At 44.5% G+C, this 12,333-nt stretch overlaps 1 pseudogene across 1 annotated transcript in view; it reads left to right on the top strand.

Annotated features, from left to right (window-relative positions):
• The window catches only part of LOC106603424 (integrator complex subunit 2-like), a 48,737-nt pseudogene that overhangs the window by 14,242 nt on the left and 22,162 nt on the right, over positions 1-12,333 (top strand). Inside the window, exon 7 of the transcript XR_014391952.1 lies at positions 9,459-9,640. The product of XR_014391952.1 is annotated as an integrator complex subunit 2-like (transcript). The remainder of the gene's footprint in view (positions 1-9,458; positions 9,641-12,333) is intronic.

Genomic DNA, 12,333 nt, shown 5'->3' with positions numbered 1-12,333 from the left:
AAGCACCAGTGACTAGAGAAATTAAAAAGTGATAAGAGAAAGCAGATGCTAAGCTACAGGACTGTTTTGCTAGCAGATTTGAATATGTTCCTGGATTCCTCCGATCGTGTTGAGGAGTACACCACATCAGTCATTGGTTTCATCAATAAGTGCATCGATGACTTCGTCCCCACAGTGACCGTATGTACATACCCCAACCAGAAGCCATGGATTACAGGCAGCACCGCACTGAGCTAAAGACTAGAGCTGCCACTTTTAAGGAGCGGGACTCCTACCCGGAAGCTAATAAGAAATCCCGCTATGCCCTCCGACGAACCATCAAACAGGCAAAGCGTCAATACAGGACTACGATTGAATCGTACTACACCAGCTCCGACGCTCGTCGGATGTGGCAGGGCCTGCACACCATTACAGACTACAACGGGAAGCACAGCCGAGAGCTGCCTAGTGACACGAGCCTACCAGATGAGCTAAATTACTTCTATACTCGCTTCGAGGCAAATAAAACTGAAACATGCATGAGAGCAGCAGCTGTTCTGGAAGACTGTGTGATCACGCTCTCCGCAGTAAGACCTTTAAACAGGTCAACATTAACAAGGCCGCAGGGCCGGACAGATTACCAGGACGTGTACTGTGAGCACGCGCTGACCAACTGGCAAGTGCCTTCACTGATATTTTCAACCTCTCCCTGTCCGAGTCTGTAATACCAACATGTTTCAAGCAGACCACCATAGTCCCTGTGCCCAAGAACACTAAGGTAACCTGCCTAAATGACTATCGACCCGTAGCACTCACCTCTGTAGCCATGATGTGCTTTGAAAGGCTGGTCATGGCTCACATCAACACCATCTTCCCAGAAACCCTAGACCCACTCCAATTTGCATATCGTACCAACAGATCCACAGATGATGCAATCTCTATTGCATTCCACACTGCCCTTTCCCACCCTGACAAAAGGAACACCTATGTGAATGCTGTTCATTGACTACAGCTCAGCATTCAACACCATAGTGCCCTCAAAGCTCATCACTAAACTAAGGACCCTGGGACTAAACACCTCCCTCTGCAACTGGATCCTGGACTTCCTGACGGGCCACCCCCAGGTGGTAAGGGTAGGTAACAACACATCCGCCATGCTGACCCTCAACACGGGGGCCCCTCAGGGGTGCGTGCTCAGTCCCCTCCTGTACTCCCTGTTCACTCATGACTGCACAGCCAAGCACGACTCCAACACCATCATTAAATTTGGCGATGACACAACAGTGGTAGGCCTGATCACCGACAACGACGAGACAGCCTATAGGGAGGAGGTCAGAGACCTGGCCGTGTGGTGCCAGGACAACAACCTCTCTCTCAACGTGATCTAGACAAAAGAGATGATTGTGGACTACAAGAAAAAGAGGACCGAGCACGCCCCCATTCTCATCGACAGGGCTGCAGTGGAGCAGGTTGAGAGCTTCAAGTTCCTTGGTGTCCACATCACCAACAAACTAACATGGTCCAAGCACACCAAGATGGTCGTGAAGAGGGCACGACAAAACCTATTCCCCCTCAGGACACTGAAAACAATTTGGCATGGGTCCTCAGATCCTCAAAAGGTTCTACAGCTGCACCATTGAGAGCATCCTGGTTGGTATGGCAACTGCTCGGCCTCTGACCGCAAGGCACTACAGAGGGTAGTGCGAACAGCCCAGTTCATCACTGGGGCCAAGCTTCCTGCCATCCAGGACCTCTATACCAGGCAGTGTCAGAGGAAGGCCCTAAAAATTGTCAAAGATTCCAGCTACCTTAGTCATGGACTTCTCTCTGCTACCGCATGGCAAGTGGTACCAGAGCACCAAGTCTAGGTCCAAGAGGCTTCTAAAAAGCTTTTACCCCCAAGCCATAATACTCATGAACATCTAATCAAATGGCTACCCAGACTATTTGCAGTGCCCCCCTCACCTCCTCTTTACACCACTGCTACTCTCTGTTGTCATCTATGCATAGTCACTTTTATAACTCTACCTACATGTACATACTACCTCAACTAATCTGGTGCCCCCGCACAGTGACTCTGTATCAGTACTCCCCTGTATATAGTCTTGCTATTTTTATTTTACTGCTGCTTTTTATTTACTTGTTACTTTTATCTCTTCTTATCTGTATTTTCTTTAAACTGTATTGTTGGTTAGGGGCTTGTAAGTAAGCATTTCACTGTAAGGTCTACTACACCTGTTGTATTTGGCGCATGTGACTAATAAAATTTGATTTGAAAGTTAGCTATAGTTACCCCAAGTGTAAAAGTGTAAATAATGGCTACTTCTCAGAAACTGTCAAGAGGAGTAAAACAGGGTTGTCCTCTATCGGCATATCTATTTATTATGACCATTTGACATGTTGGCTATTAAAATCAGATCCAACAATAATATCTTGGTGCTTGAAATCTAGGGCTTAAAAACAAAGATGCCATTGTACGCTGACAATTTATGTTTTCTTTTAAATCCACAATTTGGATCCCTGCACAGCCCCATAGAGGACCTAAATAATTTCTCTTAGCTCTCTGGATTACAACCAAACTATGATAAGTGTCGTGTCTTTGGGGCACCATTAAACTGAAGACATGTTTATCAAATAACTCCCTGTAATTATTATTAAGCGATTAAACTGATTAATCGTTTAACTGTAATTAACTAGGAGATCGGGGCACCAAGGAAAATATTCAGATTACAAAGTTATAATTTTCCTAATATAACTTTCCTATATTATAACATTATATATCATATTCTATTATAGTATAGGGCGATTATCTTCTGATTTAAATGGTGTATTTTACCTCGCATCCAGTCTCATTCCAAACATCGTAAATTGTTGTATCTGCACGAATCCAGCCTTTACTAAAGTCATCCATACATCAATTGTCTTAAAATCATTTATTTACTGAACTAAGTAATTCACAGAAAGCATACAAACAGTAATTATCGTCTCAAAGAATTGGTAGAGTAATGTACCCTAGTGGGCTAAACAGGCATGGCGGCCTGTTAAACAAAGGGTCATAAAGGGCAGCTGAGGAGGCACACAGAGTTCATTAATATTAACAATTGATATGCTAATCCTTTGCACATGAACGCTCACTCATTCGGGAACAATTGCAATCAATATATATTTACGCTCAGTGTGTCGTCGGGATCCTTGTTGGAGAGTCGTTCTGTTGGAGAGTTCTCTCTCTCTCTCTCGGTTAGAATGGATCTTTCAAAGCGACATTCATTAATGTCGTTATAGAATGGATGTTTCATTGGTCTTCGCGTTCAATGATATAATTGACTTAGCTGCAGACTAATAATTAATATCAAAGACTTGTTCTTATTCTGTCGGTCTCGATAGTCTAAAAGTTTAACCACGTGGTATAGGTAACTTTCAGTAGAGGAATTGGGTGGTCAAACCTTGGCTCTCTCTTCTGAGGTAAGCTGGTCTGAAGAAAGTAAATCAGTGGGGTTTTATACGTGAACATAGAACAGGCTTGTCACATGACACCTTGTCCTGTCCATGTCCCTGGGGGCGTGCCGATGACTGATTTAATCTTTGAACATAAATACATTCTATCACATTAACATCAGTACATAGCATCTCAATGTATTACAAATAGCTTTATCCTTATTAATACATTTTATACAACCATTTAGATGCAAGTCCCATAGCTGAGGCTATTATATAAACAGTATTATGGTAATATGGCTATATTGTCTCTTCTGAGTATCACAAAATTGTACCAAGAGGACCAGTTCGTAGCTGGATTCTTCACCAATCTTTTATACCTTCTCCAGAACATAAATGTCGTTCGGTTCCCCAACTCTCTGAGTTGGAAGAATTTCCTGTGTCTCTCTATGAAACCCCTCTGTGTCTCAACTGGGTCATGTGGTAGGAGATTCTCCTCTAGAATTTTACCACCCCTTCACACAGGGCCTGGGTGGGGGAGGTAGGTTGGGGGATGGTGTAAGGGGGAGGGGTCAACTGTCCTCCCTGTACTCAAAGAGGGCAACGTCATGACATAAGTGTGCCATATTACGTACTGGATTGCTAAAAAAGTTGACTTTTACATTACCATTTAGTTTACCAATAAAATGGTCTAATGGTGAAGTGGACATAATCGGTATTCATATCCCAAAATAAATAAACGCTCTGTGAGCAGCCCGAGTACTTTGAGGTTGCTCTAAAGTGGAAAGGTGCAGGAGAGTCAGGAGCAGGTTTTCTTAATTAAATAAAGTTCTCTATTGAGGTATTTCTTTCTTCTTAAACACAATCAAGGATGATCTCCCAAGGAAAACACGTCTTCTTTACAAGAACAAGGAACATAAGGAGATTATCTTTAAACTATAATGTCAATCATGGGTGTGTCACCACTTAACGATCCGTCCGTGGAGAGCTCGCTTCGGGTGGTGGTCCGGATCCGTGGTGGCCATTCCCAAGAGTTAGTTTGTCCCCTTCTTCTCCCTTCCGAAAGGTACATCCTCTCCTTTGGAGAAGCAAACACTCTTTTCTTTCTCCCCTCTCTCTTGCAGGGGAAAGAGAATAGCTCATTAGTACCGTTAGCTGTGCTTACTTGCCTCTGATCACCTTGACTCACATGCCGGGCTGGGCTACTCTCCGTGGGAGCAGCCTGCCCTGGGCGCCAGATGCGCCGTCTTGGTCGCGTCGGGACAGTGCGTCCGCATTCCCGTTCCTCGATCCAGCCCTGTGGATGACATGGAAAGAGAATGGTTGTAAAGTAAGAAACCATCTGGCTATTCTGTTATTGTTTCTCTTACCAGCCATCCACGTGAGGGGAGCATGGTCAGTAACAAGGGCAAACCTATTCCCTAGTAGGTAGTACCAGAGATAATCGAGGGCTCACTTAATGGCTAGGGCATCTTTCTCTACGGTAGCATATTTCTGTTCCCGATCACTGAGCTTCCTACTTATAAAGAATAGGCCTCTCTGCTTCACTTTCACCCTGAGCTAGGACGGCATTGAGCCCCGCATCTTAGGCATCTACCTGCACAATGAGCTCTTGAGAGAAGTCAGGAACCTGCAGGACGGGATCAGAGCACAGACTATCTTTTAGAAACTGGAAGGCGTCTTCCATCTCGTTCTTCCACGCTACTCGGTTTGGCAGGTTTTTCTTGATGAGGTTTGTGAGGGGGTTGGCAATGGTTCCATATCCAGGGATGAAATGGCGATTAATATCCCATTATCCCCAAGAAGGCTCGGACGTCCCGCTTCATCTGGGGCCGAGGCCAGTCCCGAATGGCCCTGGTCTTATCTGCCTGTGGGTGTATTTTTTCCGTTCCCCACGGTGTCACCCAGGTATTCCGCTCCAGACAAACCCAGTCAGCAATGTTTTTGGATTGGCCATCAGCCCTGTAGCCTCCAGGCTCACAAGCACCGCCCATAGTTGCAGGAGGTGGCTATCCCAGTCCTCGCTGTGGATGACCACATTGTCTATGTACGTCTCATTCTTTGCGATGACTCGGTGGGCCTCAGGAATCCTGTAAGGCCGGATATGCACCTTTTTGCCGGGTTCAGTGTGGATATGATGAAACAGGACAGCTGTTTGTCCTGGGAAGGGCGAGAATACCCTGCCGAATTGCATAATCAGCATGTCTAGCTGTCTCGACTGTTCCGGCAGGAGAGTTCGGCCATGGCGCACCTGTAGCAGGGCCTCCTCTTTTTCCTTGTCCTCCATGGCCATCAGAGCCACACGCTCCCCTCTCCCATGGTACTTCTTCAGCAGGTTGATATGATAGAGTTGGATCTTCTTCCTCCTGTCCGGTTGCTTGATGAGGTAATTGACCGGTGAGACCCTTTTTGTTACCTTGTAGGGCCCCCTCCACTGCGCCAGCAAGCGGTTTTCGGCCGTGGGAACGAGTACATCACTTTCTCTCCCACTGAACTCCCTGGGTGTCGCTGACTTATCGTAGGCTCGACCTTGAGTCCGTTGCGCCTTCTCCTTTATGCTCCTTTACTATGGGCCAGACTGCCGACAGGCAGTCCCTCATCAGGGTAACATGTTCTTTCGTTGACCGGAACGGGCATGGTTGGGCCTCCCAGGTCTCCTTGGCTAAGTCGAGGATCCCTCGACATGGCCTGCCGTAGAGCAATTCGAATGGGGAGAACCCAGTGGACGCCTGGGGTACTTCTCGCAGGACAAACATGAAGTGGGGCAAAGCATGTCCCAGTTTTTCCTGTCTCTGGACACCAGTCTTCTCAACAAGCTTTTAATCATTTTGTTCAGGCATTCGCACAAACAGTCTGTCTGCAGGTGGAATATGCTTGAGCGTATCTGTTGAACCTGGTATAACCGACACAAATCCTTCATCAACCGGGACATGAATAATAATAAATCGAAAAGGATAGGTCTCCCCCATGAGACCCTCTCCGGCATACCGTCTTCTGGGCTCTGGGTCTTGCTGTATCCTGTTGGGATCAAAACTGCACTCACTCCTGTTACCTCTGTAACCGTCCCCAACTATACGGGAGTCTTTTCTTCCACCACTCTCTCCCTGTGTGCTGCCCTTCTGGCAGCTTTATGGGCTTTATGGGCCTTGCACAGCTGGTGAGCAATCAGCCCTTGATTACTCACCAACTCCCAATCAGCCCCAATTAGTCCTGGCCAGAGCACCCGTCGAGACCTGGCGCGTCCAGCAGATGGAGCCATTGCCTCGTGATATATACACCGTCTGTCACCAGGCCTCGACGAGTCTCCCCCTGGTGGCTGACCTGTACGCCACAGTACATATAAATATATGGGTGAGAGATGGCCGAACGGCATAGGCAAGATGCAGTAGATGGTATAGAGTACAGTATATACATACGAGATGAGTAATGTAGGGTATGTAAACATTATTATATAAAGTGACATTGTTTAAAGTGACTGGTGATACATTTATTAAATCCAATTTTTAATTGTTAAAGTGGCTAGAGATTTGAGTCAATATGTTTTGCAGCAGCCTCTCAATGCTAGTGATGGCTGTTTAATAGTCTGATGGCCTTGAGATAGAAGCTGTTTTTCAGTCTCTCGTTCCCAGCTTTGATGCATCTGTACTGTCCTCACCTTCTGGATGATAACGGGGTGAACAGGGAATGGCTCGGGTGGTTATTGTCCTTGATGATCTTTTTGGCCTTCCTGTGACATCGGGTGGTGTAGTTGTCCTGGAGGGCAGGTAGTTTGCCCCCAGTGATGCTTTGTGCAGACCTCACTACCCTCTGGAGGGCCTTATGGTTGTGGGCGGAGCAGTTGCCGTACCAGGCGGTAATACAGCCCGACAGGATGCTCTCGATTGTGCATCTGTAAAAGTTTGTGAGTGTTTTTGGTGACTAGCCAAATTTCTTCCACCTCCTGTTTGTCCGTGATGTGTACGCCGAGGAACCTAAAACTTTCCACCTTCTCCACTACTATCCTGTCGATGTGCATAGAGGGTGCTCCCTCTGCTGTTTCCTGAAGTCCACGATCAGCTCCTTTGTTTTGTTGACATTGAGTGTGAGGTTATTTTCCTGACACCACACTTCAAGGGCCCTCACCACCTCCCTGTAGGCCGTCTCGTCATTGTTGGTAATCAAGCCTACCACTGTAGTGTCGTCTGCAAACTTGATGATTGAGTTGGAGGCATGCATGGCCACGCAGTCATGGGTGAACAGGGAGTACAGGAGAGGGCTGAGAACGCACCCTTGTGGGGCCCCAGTGTTGAGGATCAGCGGGGTGGAGATGTTGTTTCCTACCCTCACCACCTGGGGGCAGCCCATCAGAAACTCCAGGACCCAGTTGCACAGGGCGGGGTCGAGACCCAGGGTCTTGAGCTTAACCTCTCTTGGGTAGGGGGCAGTATTTTCACGTCCGGATAAAAAAAATGATGATGGGCCCCGGTGTTGAGGATCAGCGGGGTGGAGATGTTGTTTCCTCCCCTCACCACCTGGGGGCGGCCCGTCAAAGTTCAGGACCCAGTTGCACAGGACGGGGTCGAGACCCAGGGTAGTCTCTCAAAGCACTTCATGATGACGGAGGTGAGTGCTACGGGGCTCATTTACCTTAGCTTTCTTGGGAACAGGAATGTCCCAGGAATATCTCTTCATTCAGGTTACAACCTCTCACTTTCGGTTATTTGAAAATGAAATAATCGCCAAAATATCACTTTTTTTAAAACGAGCCATAGAATGCTGGTTGCAATTTCAGTTTAATCCACCAGAAAAAAACAGAACAGGTATTACAACAAATATTATGGTTAAACTCAAATATACTAATTGATGATAAAAAAAAATAACATTTTTTTATTTATTTTCTTTTAACTATATAATCTTTAATGATATAAATAGGACTGGTGGAGTTATGTCACACATGCAGCTAACAAAAATATATGGAAATGTCAAGCTCTATCCAAAATTACAACCAACTGATTGCAGTATTACCTCAATTGGAGGAGGAAAGTGGAAGGGGGAGAAGGTAAGGAACTTCTCTGTCGATCCTGCATTAAAGACTGAAGAGATTTTTGCTGTGTTTATGAACTGATGCACAAAGAATGCCGGATTCAACGCTTTAAATTTAACTTATTATACAAAATTCTTGCAACGAATAGAATGTTATCTACAGTGCATTCGGAAAGTATTCAGACCCCTTGACCTTTTCCACATTTTGCTACATTACAGCCTTATTCTAAAATTGATTAAATAGTTGTTTCCCCTCATCAATCTACACACAATACTCCATAATGACAAAGCAATAACTCTGTAATTATTTAATTCTGGAGAAACTATGAGAGTAGAAAGGTTCAGAACTTTTGTGAAACATCACAGCACAGTTGAAACATATATGGCAAGTTGCAGCGACAAGACAAGATCGTAATTGGGTATGATGAGTATATTGGGTATATTGGTATATTTGATGGGTATATTTTTAAAGAGCCCACAATCTATGTTACTAGCTTACTTTAATCCGGTAAAACACAATTTTCAATAGGTTGTCACTCAACTAATTAAACCTAATATCACGCAAGCCATGTTAGCGTTTTAATGCTAAAGGTGCCGAGGAGATGTGGTCAGCCCGCAAAGCTGGGCACAGTGTGCAGTTTGACAAGGCTATTGGTATTACCTGGAGTTGTTTGGCATGCAAAATGACTTGGAGATCAATGACTGTCTAAACAGTTACATCCAGTTAGACACTGAAGGGGATGACGAATCAGTTGTGACAGAAGATGAGATCTTTAAGGAATCTAGAAAGAATGTAATATGAGCAAAATACATTTCTAGAACAAACTTTTGTGAATTGTCGGTTCTTTAAGTTTGAATATGTTTTCTGACCAATGCATGCTACATTTGGATCGGTTTGGGGTCTGCAGAACAATGCACTTGTATCTTAAACATTTTAATTGGCGACCGATGTGTATCGGTGAATCGTTACATCCCTATATTTTACACATTAATGCTGTTGTACTCCATCTTGTCTCCTATAGGACTGGATCTACAGGCAGCTGTGTGAGACGTCCACTCCTCTCCACACCCAGCTGCTGCCCCTCATCGTCTACATCAACTCCATCCTCACTCCGGGCCTCCAAGGCCTACCCCAAGGCTGCCAACCCCAAGGCCGCCAATCACCGAGCAGGAGGTCCTCACCGTCTACCAGGGCTCAGCTGGGGTGAGCGTTGACACTGCATAAACGCATCTACACAAACACACAGTAACCAAAGGGTTAACTATGCTGTAAATGTCTCTGAATGTATTAATTGAATCAGTACAGATTGATACATTTGTTTTCAATTGAATTGGAGGTCAAAACCCATTTTATCAATGGCTAATAATTAGAAAAACTTGTAGGGTTGCAAAATTCCAGTACATTTCCCCAAATTCCTTGGTTTTCCAGAAATCCTGTTTAGAAGAGTCCAGAATTCCTGATTATTCCCTCCTGATTCCGTGAATCTTCCTCCTGGGAATTTTGGGAAACTTACTGGAATTTTGCATCCTAGAGTCACATCAACCTAGCTCAATTAATAGCTCCCAGATAGTATGTCCTTATACGTATGTATGTACAGTTGAAGTCGGAAGTTTACATTCACTTAGGTTGGAGTCATTAAAACTCATTTTTAAACCACTCCACAAATTTCTTGTTAACAAACTATAGTTTTGGCAAGTCGGTTAGGACATTACTTTGTGCATGACACAAGTCATTTTTTCCAACAATTGTTTACAGGCAGATTATTTCACTTATAATTCACTGTATCACAATTCCAGTGGGTCAGAAGTTGACATACACTTAAGTTGACTGTGCCTTTTAAACAGTTTGGAAAATTCCAGAAAATGATGTCATGGTTTTAGAAGCTTCTGATAGGCTAATTGACATAATTTGAGTCAATTGGAGGTGTACCTGTGGATGTATTTCAAGGCCTACCTTCAATCTCAGTGCCTCTTTGCTTGACATCATGGGAAAATCCAAAGAAATCAGCCAAGACCTCAGAAAAAAAAATTGTAGACCTCCACAAGTCTGGTTCATCCTTGGGAGCAATTTCCAAACGCCTGAAGGTACCACGTTCATCTGTACAAACAATAGTACGCAAGTATAAACAGTATATTTAAATCTCTCCACGCAGCCATCCTACTGCTCAGGAAGGAGATGCGTTCTATCTCCTAGAGATGAATGTACTTTGGTGTGAAAAGTTTGACCCAAGTTAAACAATTTAAAGGCAATGCTACCAAATACTAATTGAGTGTATGTAAACTTCTGACCCACTGGGAATGTGACGAAATAAATAAAAGCTGAAATAAATCATTCTCTCTACTATTATTCTGACATTTCACATTCTTAAAATAAAGTGGTGATCCTAACTGACCTAAAACAGGGAATTTTTACTAGGATTAAATGTCAGGAATTGTGAAACTGAGTTTAAATGTATTTGGTTAAGGTGTATGTAAACTTCCGACTTCAACTGTGTGTGTGTGGTGTGTGTGTGTGTGTGTGTGTGTGTGTGTGTGTGTGTGTGTGTGTGTGTGTGTGTGTGTGTGTGTGTGTGTGTATCCTTCCCTCTGCATGCTGTAAAATGTTGATAACAAATGGGTTGTAAAGGTTTTTTACACAATTGCTGAATGGTGCCCATTTGAAAAGCAGGCAGTGATATATAAAACCACCATGTAAAGACATTTTCAACATCAAATGATAGTTGGTCTGTTTCAATTAATCTAGTCATTCGTTATGTTTGGAGGCCATTGGGAGTAAATTGCCTTCGATATCATTATGGTCTCCCCGAGCTATTGGGCTGTCAGCAGCCACTGACTGATATGATATTTAATGATGTCATACATCAGCCATGCCGTATAGATGTCCCGTCATCCACTTGATTATATTATTCCGCCTTGGTTGCCCTAGAAGGAGAGGCCATTTGTCGCTAGTGGTCCATTGGCCCTGCAGTGTAGAACACTGGGGTGACCTGCCCCTGACCTCTTGTCTCTTTCTCCCTCTTCTATCAGGTCTTGTTCTCTCCATCACTATCCGTCTCACTCTCTGGCAGGTCGAGGGGTGCGTTCCAGATACAGCATCACCACACAGCTCCTCATCCTCTACTATATTCTGTCCTATGAAGAGGCTCTACTGGCCAATACTAAACAACTCGGTACGTATCCTACTGTACAGTGTCTCCTCCTGGCTATGTACCATAGTGTATACTACTCCTGAACACCATTCATTCAGCCGCACTTGGCTTCTCTCCGAGCCACCCTGTTGCTGCTTATTCTTCTCCTCCTCTTTCATTGTTTTCTCCTCCATTGAAGATGGTATGCTGTGTTTGAGAAGGTCAGAGAGAGAAAGTGTGTCAGGGAGCCAAGAGAAAGGCGGGCTTTGTCCTTTGTTGTTAAGCTACTAGGAAACTCTATTGCTTGGGGGGTTTCCTTCCCCCAGCTTGGCTTTCTCTCAGGAGAGGTGTTACCTAGGGCTGTTGTGGTGATCATATTACCGCTACACCAGCAGTCATGACTGCAGTAAAATAATCTCTTATGCACTAATGGCCTGGTAATCAGGGCTCTATAGTACCTCTAACTACTCTGACATCAATGCAAGTGCAATCAAAAATCACATCAAACATTTATCAAAAGGGTATTGTGCTTTTAAAAGTCACCTCACTGTGATTGATCAATTTGAAGAAAGAAGTTCAACAACAGGTTAAAACTGAGTGGAAAACATGGTCATTGTGGATGTTGTTTCAAAGGCTGTTTCAAGCAATGAAATGGACAGCGCTTTCTAAGGTGACGATAATTAATTCAAAGCACCCATACACATATTAGAGCTTATGCATACGCATAGGCCTATATATGAGCCCAAGCCTGAAAAAACAAAACTGAATT

The sequence above is a fragment of the Salmo salar genome, chromosome 04 (assembly GCF_965601325.2).
Source record: "Salmo salar chromosome 04, fSalSal1, whole genome shotgun sequence".
Taxonomy (NCBI): domain Eukaryota; kingdom Metazoa; phylum Chordata; class Actinopteri; order Salmoniformes; family Salmonidae; genus Salmo; species Salmo salar.
The sequence above is the reverse complement of the archived record's forward strand: the minus strand, read 5'-3'. Positions and strand labels throughout refer to the sequence as shown.